Genomic DNA, 12,149 nt, shown 5'->3' with positions numbered 1-12,149 from the left:
AGAATATGGACTTTGAAGTCACACAGGGTTGGAATCTTGGCTCCACTGCTTATTAATTGTGTGGCCTTGAGTATGTTATTTAGCATCTGGGAATCTCAGTTTCCTCCTTGTAAAACTGGGGCAATGGTTCTTACCAGAGAAAATACTCTACCTAATGTGTCCAGTATGACGCCTACTGCCTAAGAAGGGCTCAGTGAATGTGCTCTTTCCCCTACCCTCTCTCCATGTATGTGGCTTGAACTGGAGAAACCAGTAGGTCCTTTTCCACCTCTCTCTTTTCTACAAGAAGAATGCTGCATGTGTTCAAAGGTAGAAATCACTCCTTCTCCATATTACTGAAAATCGCTATTGCAACTCATATGGAAGAAGAATATATTTAATATATAGCATAAAAAAACCTCTCTGGAGGTAATAATGCTGGAGGAGATGGTGGAAGTCTTGGTGAAAATTATGAAAGTGGTGACAGTGGAGTTGATGATATTCATGATGATGAGATAGTGGTGGAGGAGAGAGTGGTGGTGATAGCAGAAGTGATAGTGGTGATGGATACTCTGAAGGAAATTATGGAGAATGTGGCTAAGGTGATGGTGGGGTCAGTGGTGGCAATGATAACGGAGGCGCCAATGAAGTGAAGATGAGGGTAATGGTGGTGATGAGGCTAACAGTGGTGGTGAGGGTGATGATAAAGGCTATGTTAGAGGTGATGATGTTTGTGTTGTTAGGGATGATTACGTTGCACTTGATTTGAAGTCATGGTGAGATATGGTAATTTGTGATGAGGACTACCATCAACCAGTTATCCACTCCAGCAGTAAAAGGCACAGAGGAGGCAGTCAAAGCAAGGTGGAAGAATGCTTTATGATTAACTGTTACTTTGGCCCTAAACTCCAATAAAGAACATTAGACTTCTTAATCATCCCTGATGGAACACACATGTTTATCTTGGCTACTTCCAGAAGCCCCACTAAAATGTCATTAATGGAATTTTTTAAAAAAAGGCATAAACCCACAAGGAAAAAGAGAATGGGAGAGGAAACAGTAGCAGACAAGAGAAGTCAAGAATTTGGAAATTAGAAAGTGGATGGATAAGTGGTACCTGACTTAGCAGACCACAGAAAACTGAAACCCAAGCCTGCATGGGTGTGCGGGTACATGGCAGGAGCCAATAGGTAGCAAAACATTTCTAGCCACAGAATCCCAGAAAATCCTGGGAAGTAGAAGCACCAGTTACTTCTGAAGGCAGGGGTTCAGAATGAGGGTAAAAAACGGGAGGACTGTTCACAAATTTTGAAGAGAAGTAGTAAGTGCCTCCCCATCCAAATTTATTCCTCTACCCTATATATCCAGGTAATCATCCCTTCCTGTGCTGGCAGAAAACAGAAGGTTTATGCTCTGAGATGTTGAACCAGATAGCTTCGTGCAGTGGCAGTATCATAGTCAATGAGGTTTATCTAAGACACAATAGCAGTCATGTGTCACTTAACGACGAGGATATGTGTCATTAGGTGATTTCGTTGTTGAGTGAACATCATAGAGTGTACTTACACAAACCTAGATGTATAGCCCTACACATCTAGGCTATGTAGTACTAATCTTATGGGACCACTGTCGTATATGCAGTCCATTGTTGACTGAAATGTCCCTATGCAGCACATGACTGTATTGCTAATTGATGTTGACGCAGAAAGGTTCTGGATGTGGAAGGACCAGGCACAGCTAGGGGAGGAGTGAGGAGCCAATCTGAAAACAAGGGGATTAAAGATAAGCCTGTTTCCTGAAGGGTGAAGCTCTTAGCTCTCTTCCTCGTCAAGGCCCAGAACACTGGAAGCCAGGTTAATATCATGCAGGCAAGATATTGGAGGAGACTTTCCTGGGAAGACAGATTTCCCTAAGAGAAAAGACCTACAGGTTTTGATATTTAGTCTCCCAGTGAAACTGTGAGTCCCACTCAATCACCCTATGGTGAAGTCTACCTGTCAACAACTTTCTCTCTTCACCTTCCACCACTTCCAGTCACAATTTTAGTGTCTTATACTTCAATATGAATGGACAGCTAAGAATTACTTCATATTTCAGGATTCCCATCAATATGAAAGGCAGAGATCAAAACAAAGAGGAAAAGGAACATAGAGGAAACAATAACGAAGAAAAAGACAGAAATTATGATTAACATTTTCAGAATGATAAAAAAAGATAATACCTCCTTTAAATGAGAACTGGAGGTTATTTTTTGAAAAGGAGCAGAAAAAAAAGAAAGTTCTTGGAAATTCAAATATAACGTCCATACTTGGTTTAAAAATTAAAAGAAGGGTTGGATGGTAAAGTCAAGAAAAGTTTCCAAAAAGCAGAACAAAAATAGCAAAGAAATGGAAAGTGACAGAAAAATTAGATAATCAGTCTAGAAGCAGCATCTAAAAATGTAAGTCCTAGAGAAAAATAAAATTAAGGAAGGAGGTGAAATTACCAAAGAAACAATACAAGAAAACTTCCTAGAACTGCAGAACGTGACTTTACAGGTTGAAAAGTTTCTATGAGTTCATGGCAAACTGAATTTAAAAACAAAAACGACTCACCTTCCTGGCACATTGCAGTGAAAATCTCAAAAACACCAGAGATGAAAACTTTAAAGTTTCCAGAATGGGGAGAAAAGTTTATTTATAAATTACTGAGAATCAGAATTGCATCAAAGATCTCAAAAACTACCGTATAAACTAGAAGAAAATGAAAATTGCTCCTAAATTCTGAGGGAAATCATTTTCAAACTAGACTTCTATACCCAGCCAAACTAGCAATGGAGTGTGACAATAAAAACAAAGATATTTTTGGACAAAAATGGCCTTTAAAAAAATTACCTTCCAAGCATTCTTTTCCAGGAGGATATTTAGCGAATACTATCCACCTTAACTAGGAATTAAACTGAAGAAGAGGAAAGAGACAAAGGATCTAGCAATCAGGCTAGAGACAGACGGAAGTCTGTGAATGATGCTGAAGGAAGGTATCAAGATGAAAGTCATGTAAAACATGTAGAGAACAGTCAGTCCATATTGACCATGAAGATGGAGAACTCTAGGAGGGAGGGCTCCAAGAAAAAAATGAAATTGACAGTAATGTACATTCAAAGGAAAGTTTCAGTTCCATTGGAAAGTTTGGGGATGAATTAGTATATGATATATGGAAAATTAAACAAATGGCCAAACAAGGTAATTACTAATTCCAAGAGAACCAAAACATTGTATAAGAAAGGAAAAATGGTTCAATTGTGAATGATAGTAATATTCTAACTGTAATGCGAAACCTGAATATGGCTCTGATCAAATCAGTATTGCATGCATGTGTATGTGTGAATGGTGGTACAAGAGAGCTGATCCTCATCTGCCATAGTAGAAGGCCAATAAATAAAACCTAAAATTGAAAAATGCAAGAAATACCAGTGCCACCATATCATTTAGAAATATGGAAATAAACACTAGAAGAAAGAGTTAAAACAATTCAAAGTGTTTGCCTCAGGAAAGGAGGACTCTAAAGTGAGCAGGATTGCAGCAGAAGTCTTATGGTTTTCATTATAAACCTTGTAGAACATTTTACTTTCAAAAATATGTACATGTATTACTTTGATAAAAAAATAAAGATTTAAATAGAATATAAAAATGAGAACTCTAGCGAGCCATGCTAGATTATGTGGAGAACTCTTGACCAAATAAGTCAGTCCAAATGGCTCAGAACCAAAATCAGCTGAAAGACCTGCTCCATCTACAGCCTTTAGGTCCAAACCCAAGTTTTGGATGTGTCCACACTCACCAGAAAGCCACAAAAGGGAGCTCAAGAAACACAGAAACATCTTGCATTTGCTCCATTGCTCAGACCTTTCCAGGACCATGTGGCTGCCACATGGGAGAGAGGGGAGTGGGAAGAAGAGATTCAAGCCAAAAAGGAGAGATGATTGGGCCTTCTCCCTGGGGGAGCAGTCCCTAGGCCTCATACTGCACCCATGTGGGCTAGAGATTCAGTCTGGCACACTATCTCCTTAACGAGCACAATGCACCATAAGATATTCTTAGACCTGAATAACTATTGCAACATTCCTCCTTGAGGGTAGAGCAAGGAGGGAGAGGAGAGCTGTGAATGATTCTTAGAACCCAATAGTCATAGTGGCAGTGAAATTGGAGGTGACAGTGTGATAATGGAGCTGATAGAGGTACAGAAAGTGGCAGCAACAGTGGGAGTTTTATAATGAACATAATAGAGGAAGTGATAGAAGAAGTGATGGGGCAGTGAGGGTGCTAGTGATAGTGAAAGTGATATTGATGATGATATTGGAAGTAATGGTGAATATAATTATAGTGGGATGATGAAAGTGATTGAATTATTGATGATAAAGGTGATAGTGGCAGTGAAGACGGAGATGTTAGAGAAGGGGATATGATCTGTGATAGTGGAGGTAATATGGTGGTGATAGTGACGGTGGTGAGAGAGATGGTAACAGTGGGGTTAATGGCAGTGATGGGAGTGATACAAGGGGAGGTGATAGTAATGTGGATGGCATTGATAACTATGGCAATGAAGGTGGAAGTGATAGTGGTGCTGCTTACTGGTGACAATGGTGGGAGCTATAGTGGCATTGATATTGGAGGTGGTAGTGGTGAGAATGTTGGCAGTGATGATGGGTTTCATAGTGGTGGGGATGCTGAATTGATTATGGCCAAGATGGCAGATTTCATAATGGCGAGAATGGTGGTATTAGTACCGGAGGCAATGATGCTGAACATAGCAATGACAGACAATATTATCAATATGGGAATATTAATCAAGATCAAAGACAGGCACATATGAAGAGAGTCTAAAGACAACTGGATAGGCTGAGTTATGCTGTAGTAATGAACAGCCACTCACACCTTAGGGAATTTCCATTGCAAAAGTTTAATTCTAATACTATATGTTAGAAGGTGGTTCTGCTCTCATAGTCACCCATGGGCCACAGTGATGTAAGATCCAATTCTATGTGCTTTTAGGATCACCGTGGCAATAAGAAGAGAATGTGATGAATTATGCATTGTTTCTGTATTGGTCAGCTTGGGCTAGGTTATGGGATGGAAATTAAAGATTCCAAAATTTCTATGACTTTCAGCAACAGAATTTCTCACTCACACTCTATGTACATTGCAGGTTGGCTGTGGCTTGTCTCCACATCGTTTTCACTCTGGGATCCAGGCTGATGGAGTAGCCTCGAGGCATCTGTAACTTTGCCAGTCTTGTGGCAGAGGGAAAAGAGAATATGGTGAAGCATGTTATGGGTTTTCAAACTTCTACATTTTTTTTGGCCAAAGCAAGACTAATTTCAAAAGAGGCCAGGAAGTGCAGTCTTCTCAGGTGCCTGGAAAGAGGAGATCTGGAATATTCGTGAATTCTTTTATGACCGATAGGCACTGTTTGCTCATAGAGTAGAGGAGGTAGTAGGAACAACGGACACTTCGTGGAAGGCTGATCAGGTCATGGAGGAAGGACTTGGTCAATGTGAAGAGCCTCAGGAAAAACAGTTTAGAGGGAGGGAACACCAGCTAGAGGCAGGACAAGTCACGGCAAAATCCACAAACCTGCTTGCCATTGCTCCTTAGTTCCCCTGGTGTTTCTGGCTTCTCAGAAAGCCAACTGTTCTGGGAAAGTTTGTTTGAAGCACAAGATTCATAGAGAGAAGCAGCAGCATATAAGGATGGAAAGGTCAACTAGAGCCAGAGAATGGGCGGTTTTGAATGCCATGCTGAGATATTTGGCAACATAAACCACAGACAAAAATGCTACGCAGCCAAGTAAGTCTGGGGAATGCTGCATGCTCCATCCCCATCTTGTACATTAACTCTTCACACCAGGAAACCCATTGATGATAACTCTGCCATCCTCAACATGTGGCTTCCAGTCACTCTGGATTCAACCTCCTGGTCAGCAGGACAGGAAAGAATAAGGAGCAGGGCATGGGAGGTTTTTATGGGCAAGGCCAGGAAGTGGTGCACATCATTACTGCTTAAGTATCATTGGACATAACTTAGTCTTGTGGTTGCGCCTAACTGCAAGGGAGTCTGGGAGGTGTAGTCCAGATGTTTACCCAAATCAAGAGAGACACGGTTTAGGAGGACAGCTAAGTTTTTCTTCATGACAGCTCTCCCCAAATCTTAAAAGGACTTGAATCTAAGTGAAGGCCAAAACTTTCTAGGTATCGCTTCAGAGGGGAGGAGATGGGGAGATGGGGAGGCAGAGGTCGACTCAATGAGTAGAAGGACTTTCTTGACCCTCTTAACAGAATTGGGGACTGTCAGGGTTTGGAGGATTGGGAGAACTCTGTTTAGAAACCTCTAACGATGGAACATCCTCCATGTATTAGGCAGACTCTTCCATTTCCAGAGTTCTGCTGGCTGGACGTATTGACCACTGCCCTCACAGAGCTGTGAACAGGAGCAAATGAGCAAAGGTGTGTATTTTCACTCTTGTGTCAATCCCTACCTCCATACCTTTCTTCAACAAATGTTGGTCTTTAGTTTTGTTTGATTGACACCTCACCCCCACAAATTCTTTCATATCTCCAAGTACCAGGGCCATATATGCAGCAACTTTTATTTACTCTGTGGGGCGGATGTTCTAGAGAGTGGATCCCTGTAAGCCTGGCCCAGGTGAAAGCTTAAAGAGTGATCTCTAGACTTTACTGTTCTGAAAAGTCCATCTGTCACCTCTGTGTTCATTCTTGTTGGCTGTATTTCTCTGCCGGCCCAGCCCTGCTACCATACTGCCCAGCTCCAACCCTCTCCCCAGCTCCCAGGCACTAACGGTGCAGGGTCTTTGGGTTCTTTTCAGAAGCTGTCAAATTTTTGTTTTCCTGTGCTGAGCAAATTATTTCCCTTTGCTTCCCATCTCTCTTCCCTGAGGCCAGCTTTCACACCATGTGACTCTTCAAGGGACTTTGCATAACACGAAGTTACCTACTTAGGAGAGGCGTATGTCACTCCCCTAGGAGGCAGGATCACTGCAGATAGTGAGGGGGTGAAATGACCTGGGGTTTTTCCCCGTGTTGTCCATCCATTCATCTATTCCCACTGCACTTGACTTATTGAGCACCTGCTGTATGTTGGACACATAGCAGGTACAGGTCTCAGCACAGATCAAGGACTCAATAACTGGTGGCTCATTTTCTTCCCTCTCCTCCCTTGGAAAATTCTTCCTACAGGTGAAAAGACACTTAACCACCATGACGCTCCAGTTCTGGATGCCCAGGAGGGCTGTCCAGCTGTGGATTGGCCACCTCTGAGAATAGAGGCCCCTGTCCCTCAGGCTCCCACAGAGGAGACAATGACCTGGAGAGGGGTCAGGCCTGAGTGTTCAACCTCCAAGGCCACTTCTGGCCTATAATATCTGTGCTTGACCTCTGTACAGACAGGAGATCCAGGCTTATAGTTGATAAACTCACAGGGGTTCTGGGTAGTCCTCTAGGGATGTCTGACCCAGTCTCCTGGGCGCCAGACTTAGCCAGGGTGTCCCTGTCTCTTCTGCAGTCTCGTTGACTGTCTCATTAACTTCAGTCTGTCTGATCTCAACTTCATGAGATGCAATGGGCCGGTTTCCTCCTGCAACCCCACTTTGGGAAGCAGCATGACCTCATTTAGACTACAGTGTCCTAAGCAGGATTATTCTCCTACAGGGACATGGCTCCCAGAGAGCTACCCAAAGGTCAAATGACCCAAATAGCCCCACTCCCCATGCAGGCAATCTTCTGGACAGCCATTATCCCAGCCATAGTGTCGGGTCTGCAGGTCTGCATCACTCCCCAGAGCACCGATCACATCACAAGGGGTGCCATACTTACAGGCTACAGAGTGAATAGTGCCCCCTGGGGTTGTACAGTGCAGCAATCATAAAAGAAAGTACACTTTACTTGCATCAATAATGTGTTCCCCTTGGGTGCAAAGAACTGTAAAGTTTCAAAGCCTAGTTCTGTGCTTTCAATTGATCCTCAAAACCCTCTATGGTCAGGTGGCATTGCCATTTCACAGATGGGAAGCAGAGGCCCTGAGACAGAAAGTGGCTTCCCCAGAGTCACACAGCTGTGAAGTGGTGGAGCAGGAGCTGAGGCCATATGCTGTGACTCTCAGCACAGTGTTGTGTCTTGTGTCGTGTGGCAGCTCCTTGTCTCCCCCCATGATGCCTCCAGCCCCGCCAGGCTCCTGTCACCCTGACAACCCCCTCTCCTCCGTCTCCTATTCCTTTTGGGTCCAGGATCCTCATTTCCAAAAAAAATATGCGATAAGTTGTCTGGGCTGGTGAAAGAGGACAGAGATGCAGTCTCCCCTCCAGATCACACAGGTGCGTTTTCTTAGGTGTCTTGTCCTTAGGGCTCCTTTGATGCCTTAATAGGGAAGTGAGGAGGGGAGATATACCCCCTGGATCTGGCCTATGATGAAGCAAGGAAGGCAGGAGCCGAGCTCTGGCAGAGGGGAGCACTGCTGGCCCCCAACATCCCACCTTGGGTCTGTAGCCCAGCCCCCTTCTTGTCCTCTGCTCCTGTTAGATACTCCCAACATCCCGAAATCTGAGATGCCTGGAAAAGAGGAGACGAGGCGACAAGCAGCTATGAGCTCATCCTTGCCGGCCGGCGCCGGGCGCCCCTGCGGGACCCTTTTTCCATGGCAGGGTCCAGGCTCCTCTGGTGGCGATGACTTCAGGGCTGGAGATTCCCCACTGGCTGCCCCGGGGGATGGACACTGGCTTGTGGTGCATTCCAGCCATGCTCCCCTCAGCCCTGGCGACGTGAGAACCAGAGTCTGCGACCCTCTGTCTCCCGGCTACTCTCCAGGGGAACCTCAGGCCCGGCATGTCCCCGGTCGTCTACTCGGCACCTCCTCCTGACCCAGACCTTTCCAGTCCCAGTCTTCCTGTTCCAGAGATGGAAAGCCCAAGACCAAGAGATAGATCCCTCCTTCTTCTTCCTCTTGGCCTAACTTTCTCTTCTGCATCAGGTCCCCAATCTGCCCCTGAGCCCTTGGCCCTGCTTGCTCAGCAGACGTCAGCTCGGATAGAGCCAGTGTCCCCAGCACTGGATACTGATGGCTCCATGAAGGCTGCGACCTGAGAGAAGTAGGTGTGGGTAGACCTCGGATCAGCCTGCATGTGCTGACAATGGCCCTTTGCGGGAGCTTTTCTTACCCTTCTCCTTCCCATACCCATCATGAAACACTGGACTCCAGCCTTGTCCAAACCTCCCTCCTGCCCAGCCGCAAGCAACCAGGATTCTCCCACCCCGCATTGCCCTGGCAGTTCTCTCCTTTCTCCTGGTCTCCCTCAGGATCTTGGGGTGTTTTGTGGGTCCCGTGCACTGGGGTGTCCCTACCCATTGACCTCTCGTATCTAGCCTGCCTGGTTAATCCAGCCACCGTGCTCTAGCCCAGGACTTATTTTTTCTTGAGAGCATTTCCACAACTAAGGGGCTTCCCTACACCCTTTCTCTCACTGCCCCTCATCTCCTAGCACCACAGGGTCTCTTACCGTTGTCTCCATGCTGCCGGTGACCGGCCCACAGCCCATCCCTTGGTTCTCACCCTCAGCCTTTCTTCTTGCAGTGGCTGTCTACACCTGCTTCTCTAGTCAACCTGCCCTTCACAGCTCAGCCTGTCCACTCACACTCAGCCCCTCCACCCCACTGAGTTTGTGCTCGCTGTGGTCACCAGTGACCTCATTGCCAAGTCCTTCTCTGGTCTCTCTCCTTTGACCTCTGCGGTAGCCGAGTACGCTGACTGCTCTCCTCTTTGACCTCTCTGCTACCCTCCGAGCCCAAGGACCCCAAAATACAGGGGCTTAAGAAAGACAGAAATTCATTTCTCTCTCAAGGAAAAGAAAGGCTGGTGTGACTGTTTGATGGTGTCAGGACCCATCTCCTGTTTGTTCTGCCATCTTCCACGTGGCACTTCCACGTCTTAGTCCTGGACAGAGGCTTCAGATCCTGTCGCCAGTGGGAAAGGGGAGACAAGGAAGGGGAAGCCGTGCAGCTTTCTTTAGAGGCAGGACTCAGAAGCTACAGTGTCACTTCTGCTCACACCCCACTGGCCAGAACATAGCACGTGGCCTCACCTCGCTGGGGACTGTGATTTCCAACCAGGCAGAAATTCCACTGCTCTGTGAGGAGGCAGAACAGATGTTGGGGGACGACTACCTCTGAGGGTTCCTTGTTAGTATTTTTCAGGGGCAGTTTTCGTCTGTCTGCCCTTTAAGTGTTGGTGCTCCCTGTCCAGGCCTACCTTCTTCTCTCTCTCTGTGTTCTCCATGGGAACTTACAGCACCCCCTGGATTCAAACCTGCTTTCCTGAGGTAAGGGACCCCCAGTCTATATCTTTATCACCAATGCACCTCCTGACTCTGCACCCACGTTTCTACCTCACAGCTGGGTAATTCCTTTTGGAGGTCCTACTAGCACCTCGAAATCAGTGTGCCCCCAGTCCTAACTTATTATTTTCTCCCCAGACCTCCGTTCCCCCACGAAGCCCTCTCTCCCGTGTTGTGGCACCACCCTCCTCCCCCAGGCCTCTCTCCACTGTCCCTGTGTGACCCATCCCTCAGACTCCCTCAAAGCCACCCCTTCCTCTCCAGCTCCCTGCCTCAGTCCAGCTCTCTTCACTTCTCTACCAGCCTTGCAGATGCCTGCTAGCTGTCCCCATGCCTCCTGTTTGTCCCTGCCTTGCTAGGTCTGCAGTGCAGCCAGACTCTCTCTAAAATGTGCATCCCTGCCCCTACAACTTCCGTGGCTCCACACACTGCCCATAGTGCACACTCCAGCTGGCTGCTGCTACTCCTTCCAGCCCACGCCCTCCTCTTCCTAGTCCTGCACTGCCGTCCCAAATGACTTTGTGAGCTCTGGGAAGTACACATGTTCGTCAGCCTAGGTTTCCCACCCAGCCTGTTCTCTCCATCTGCTCAGCCATGCGGCAGATACCTGCTCAACCCTCAGGACTTGGCGTAAGTGTCCACCCCTCTGAGAAGCCCCTTCTCACCCACTCTCGTGCCTTTTGAGGGGGTTGAGACATAACTCTAGCTCCTGGCCTTTATGACACAGCATCTGTCTGTCCCAGAGCCAGAACTGTAAGGAGCCATTTCTGCCCTTCTCTCTTACTGGCTCAGGAGCTCTCTAAGGGCAGGACCACGTACTTTCCATCTCCCTCTCCCCAGCATCAGGCACCAGGCCTGGAAAATAAGAAGCATCCAGGAAGTGTTTGTTGAATGAATGAATAAACACACCATCCTGGCTCAAAAAATATCAGTGGCTCTTTGTTGACTATATAATAAAGTCTAAGCCCTTTTCCAAGGTGTTCAAGGCCCTGCATGGGGGACCATCAGGTTTTTCAGGCTCAACTCCTACTCCATCACCCAGACGTGCCATTTCTTGTCATACCCACATAGTCTTAGGCTCCTGCATCTTTTCTCATTTGCTTCTCTCAGCCTGGAGTGCCTTTTGCCCTTCTTCACCTGTTGAACACTTACTCATCCTTCAAAACTCACTTTCATGCCACCTCCTTTATCTGCCCGCCTCAGTCACGTGTCCTTTGCTCTGTGCTCCTGCTGCTCACACTGCCGTGTAGCTCTTCACTGTGACTCGAGAGAGAGTGCAGCGTCCAGCTGTGGTATTAACATCCAGCACGCCTCCTTCCATCTGGAGTGCTCTCCTTTCTCTGCTGTCCCCACCACCCACGTGACAGAAGAGAGGGGACTGCCCTGGGCTTTGGCAACCCCGCCTTTATGGTCACAGTTGGGACACAGTTGGGACTTTCCCATGTCAACTATGGCTCCTTACCTTTTTGGCTCTAGTTCATTGGTTCTAGGCCAACCACCTTACTCGATCCAAGCCGCTCAGAGTCACTCCCTGATATGTTTTTAAAACAAAAACTGAGAAAGAGAATGTGGTAGCAGTAGTGTGATATAAAACTTGGAAGGTATTGGAGGCCATGTTTCTTTTGTGTGAAGACAACCATTGTGCGGTAAGAGAAGGAAGCTAACACATGGAGGCATGAATGTGAGCTAGAGATAGAGAGAGGGAGACCTGGAGGCGCTTCCTGAAGTTTCCTGAAGCCCAATTGCATCCTTGCTCTTGCCGTGACTTGGTTGGATTCTCTGAGTGAATAATA

General features: G+C 46.6%; 1 long non-coding RNA gene across 1 annotated transcript in view; it reads left to right on the top strand.

The window, feature by feature from the left end:
* The window catches only part of LOC139075727 (uncharacterized), a 56,874-nt gene that overhangs the window by 27,056 nt on the left and 17,669 nt on the right, over positions 1-12,149 (top strand). The window contains exons 3-4 of the long non-coding RNA XR_011526451.1: positions 5,164-5,804; positions 6,374-6,460. This is a non-coding gene — a long non-coding RNA (uncharacterized lncRNA). The remainder of the gene's footprint in view (positions 1-5,163; positions 5,805-6,373; positions 6,461-12,149) is intronic.

Source organism: Equus przewalskii, chromosome 14, assembly GCF_037783145.1.
Source record: "Equus przewalskii isolate Varuska chromosome 14, EquPr2, whole genome shotgun sequence".
In the NCBI taxonomy this organism is placed as follows: Eukaryota; Metazoa; Chordata; class Mammalia; order Perissodactyla; family Equidae; genus Equus; species Equus przewalskii.
The sequence above is the reverse complement of the archived record's forward strand: the minus strand, read 5'-3'. Positions and strand labels throughout refer to the sequence as shown.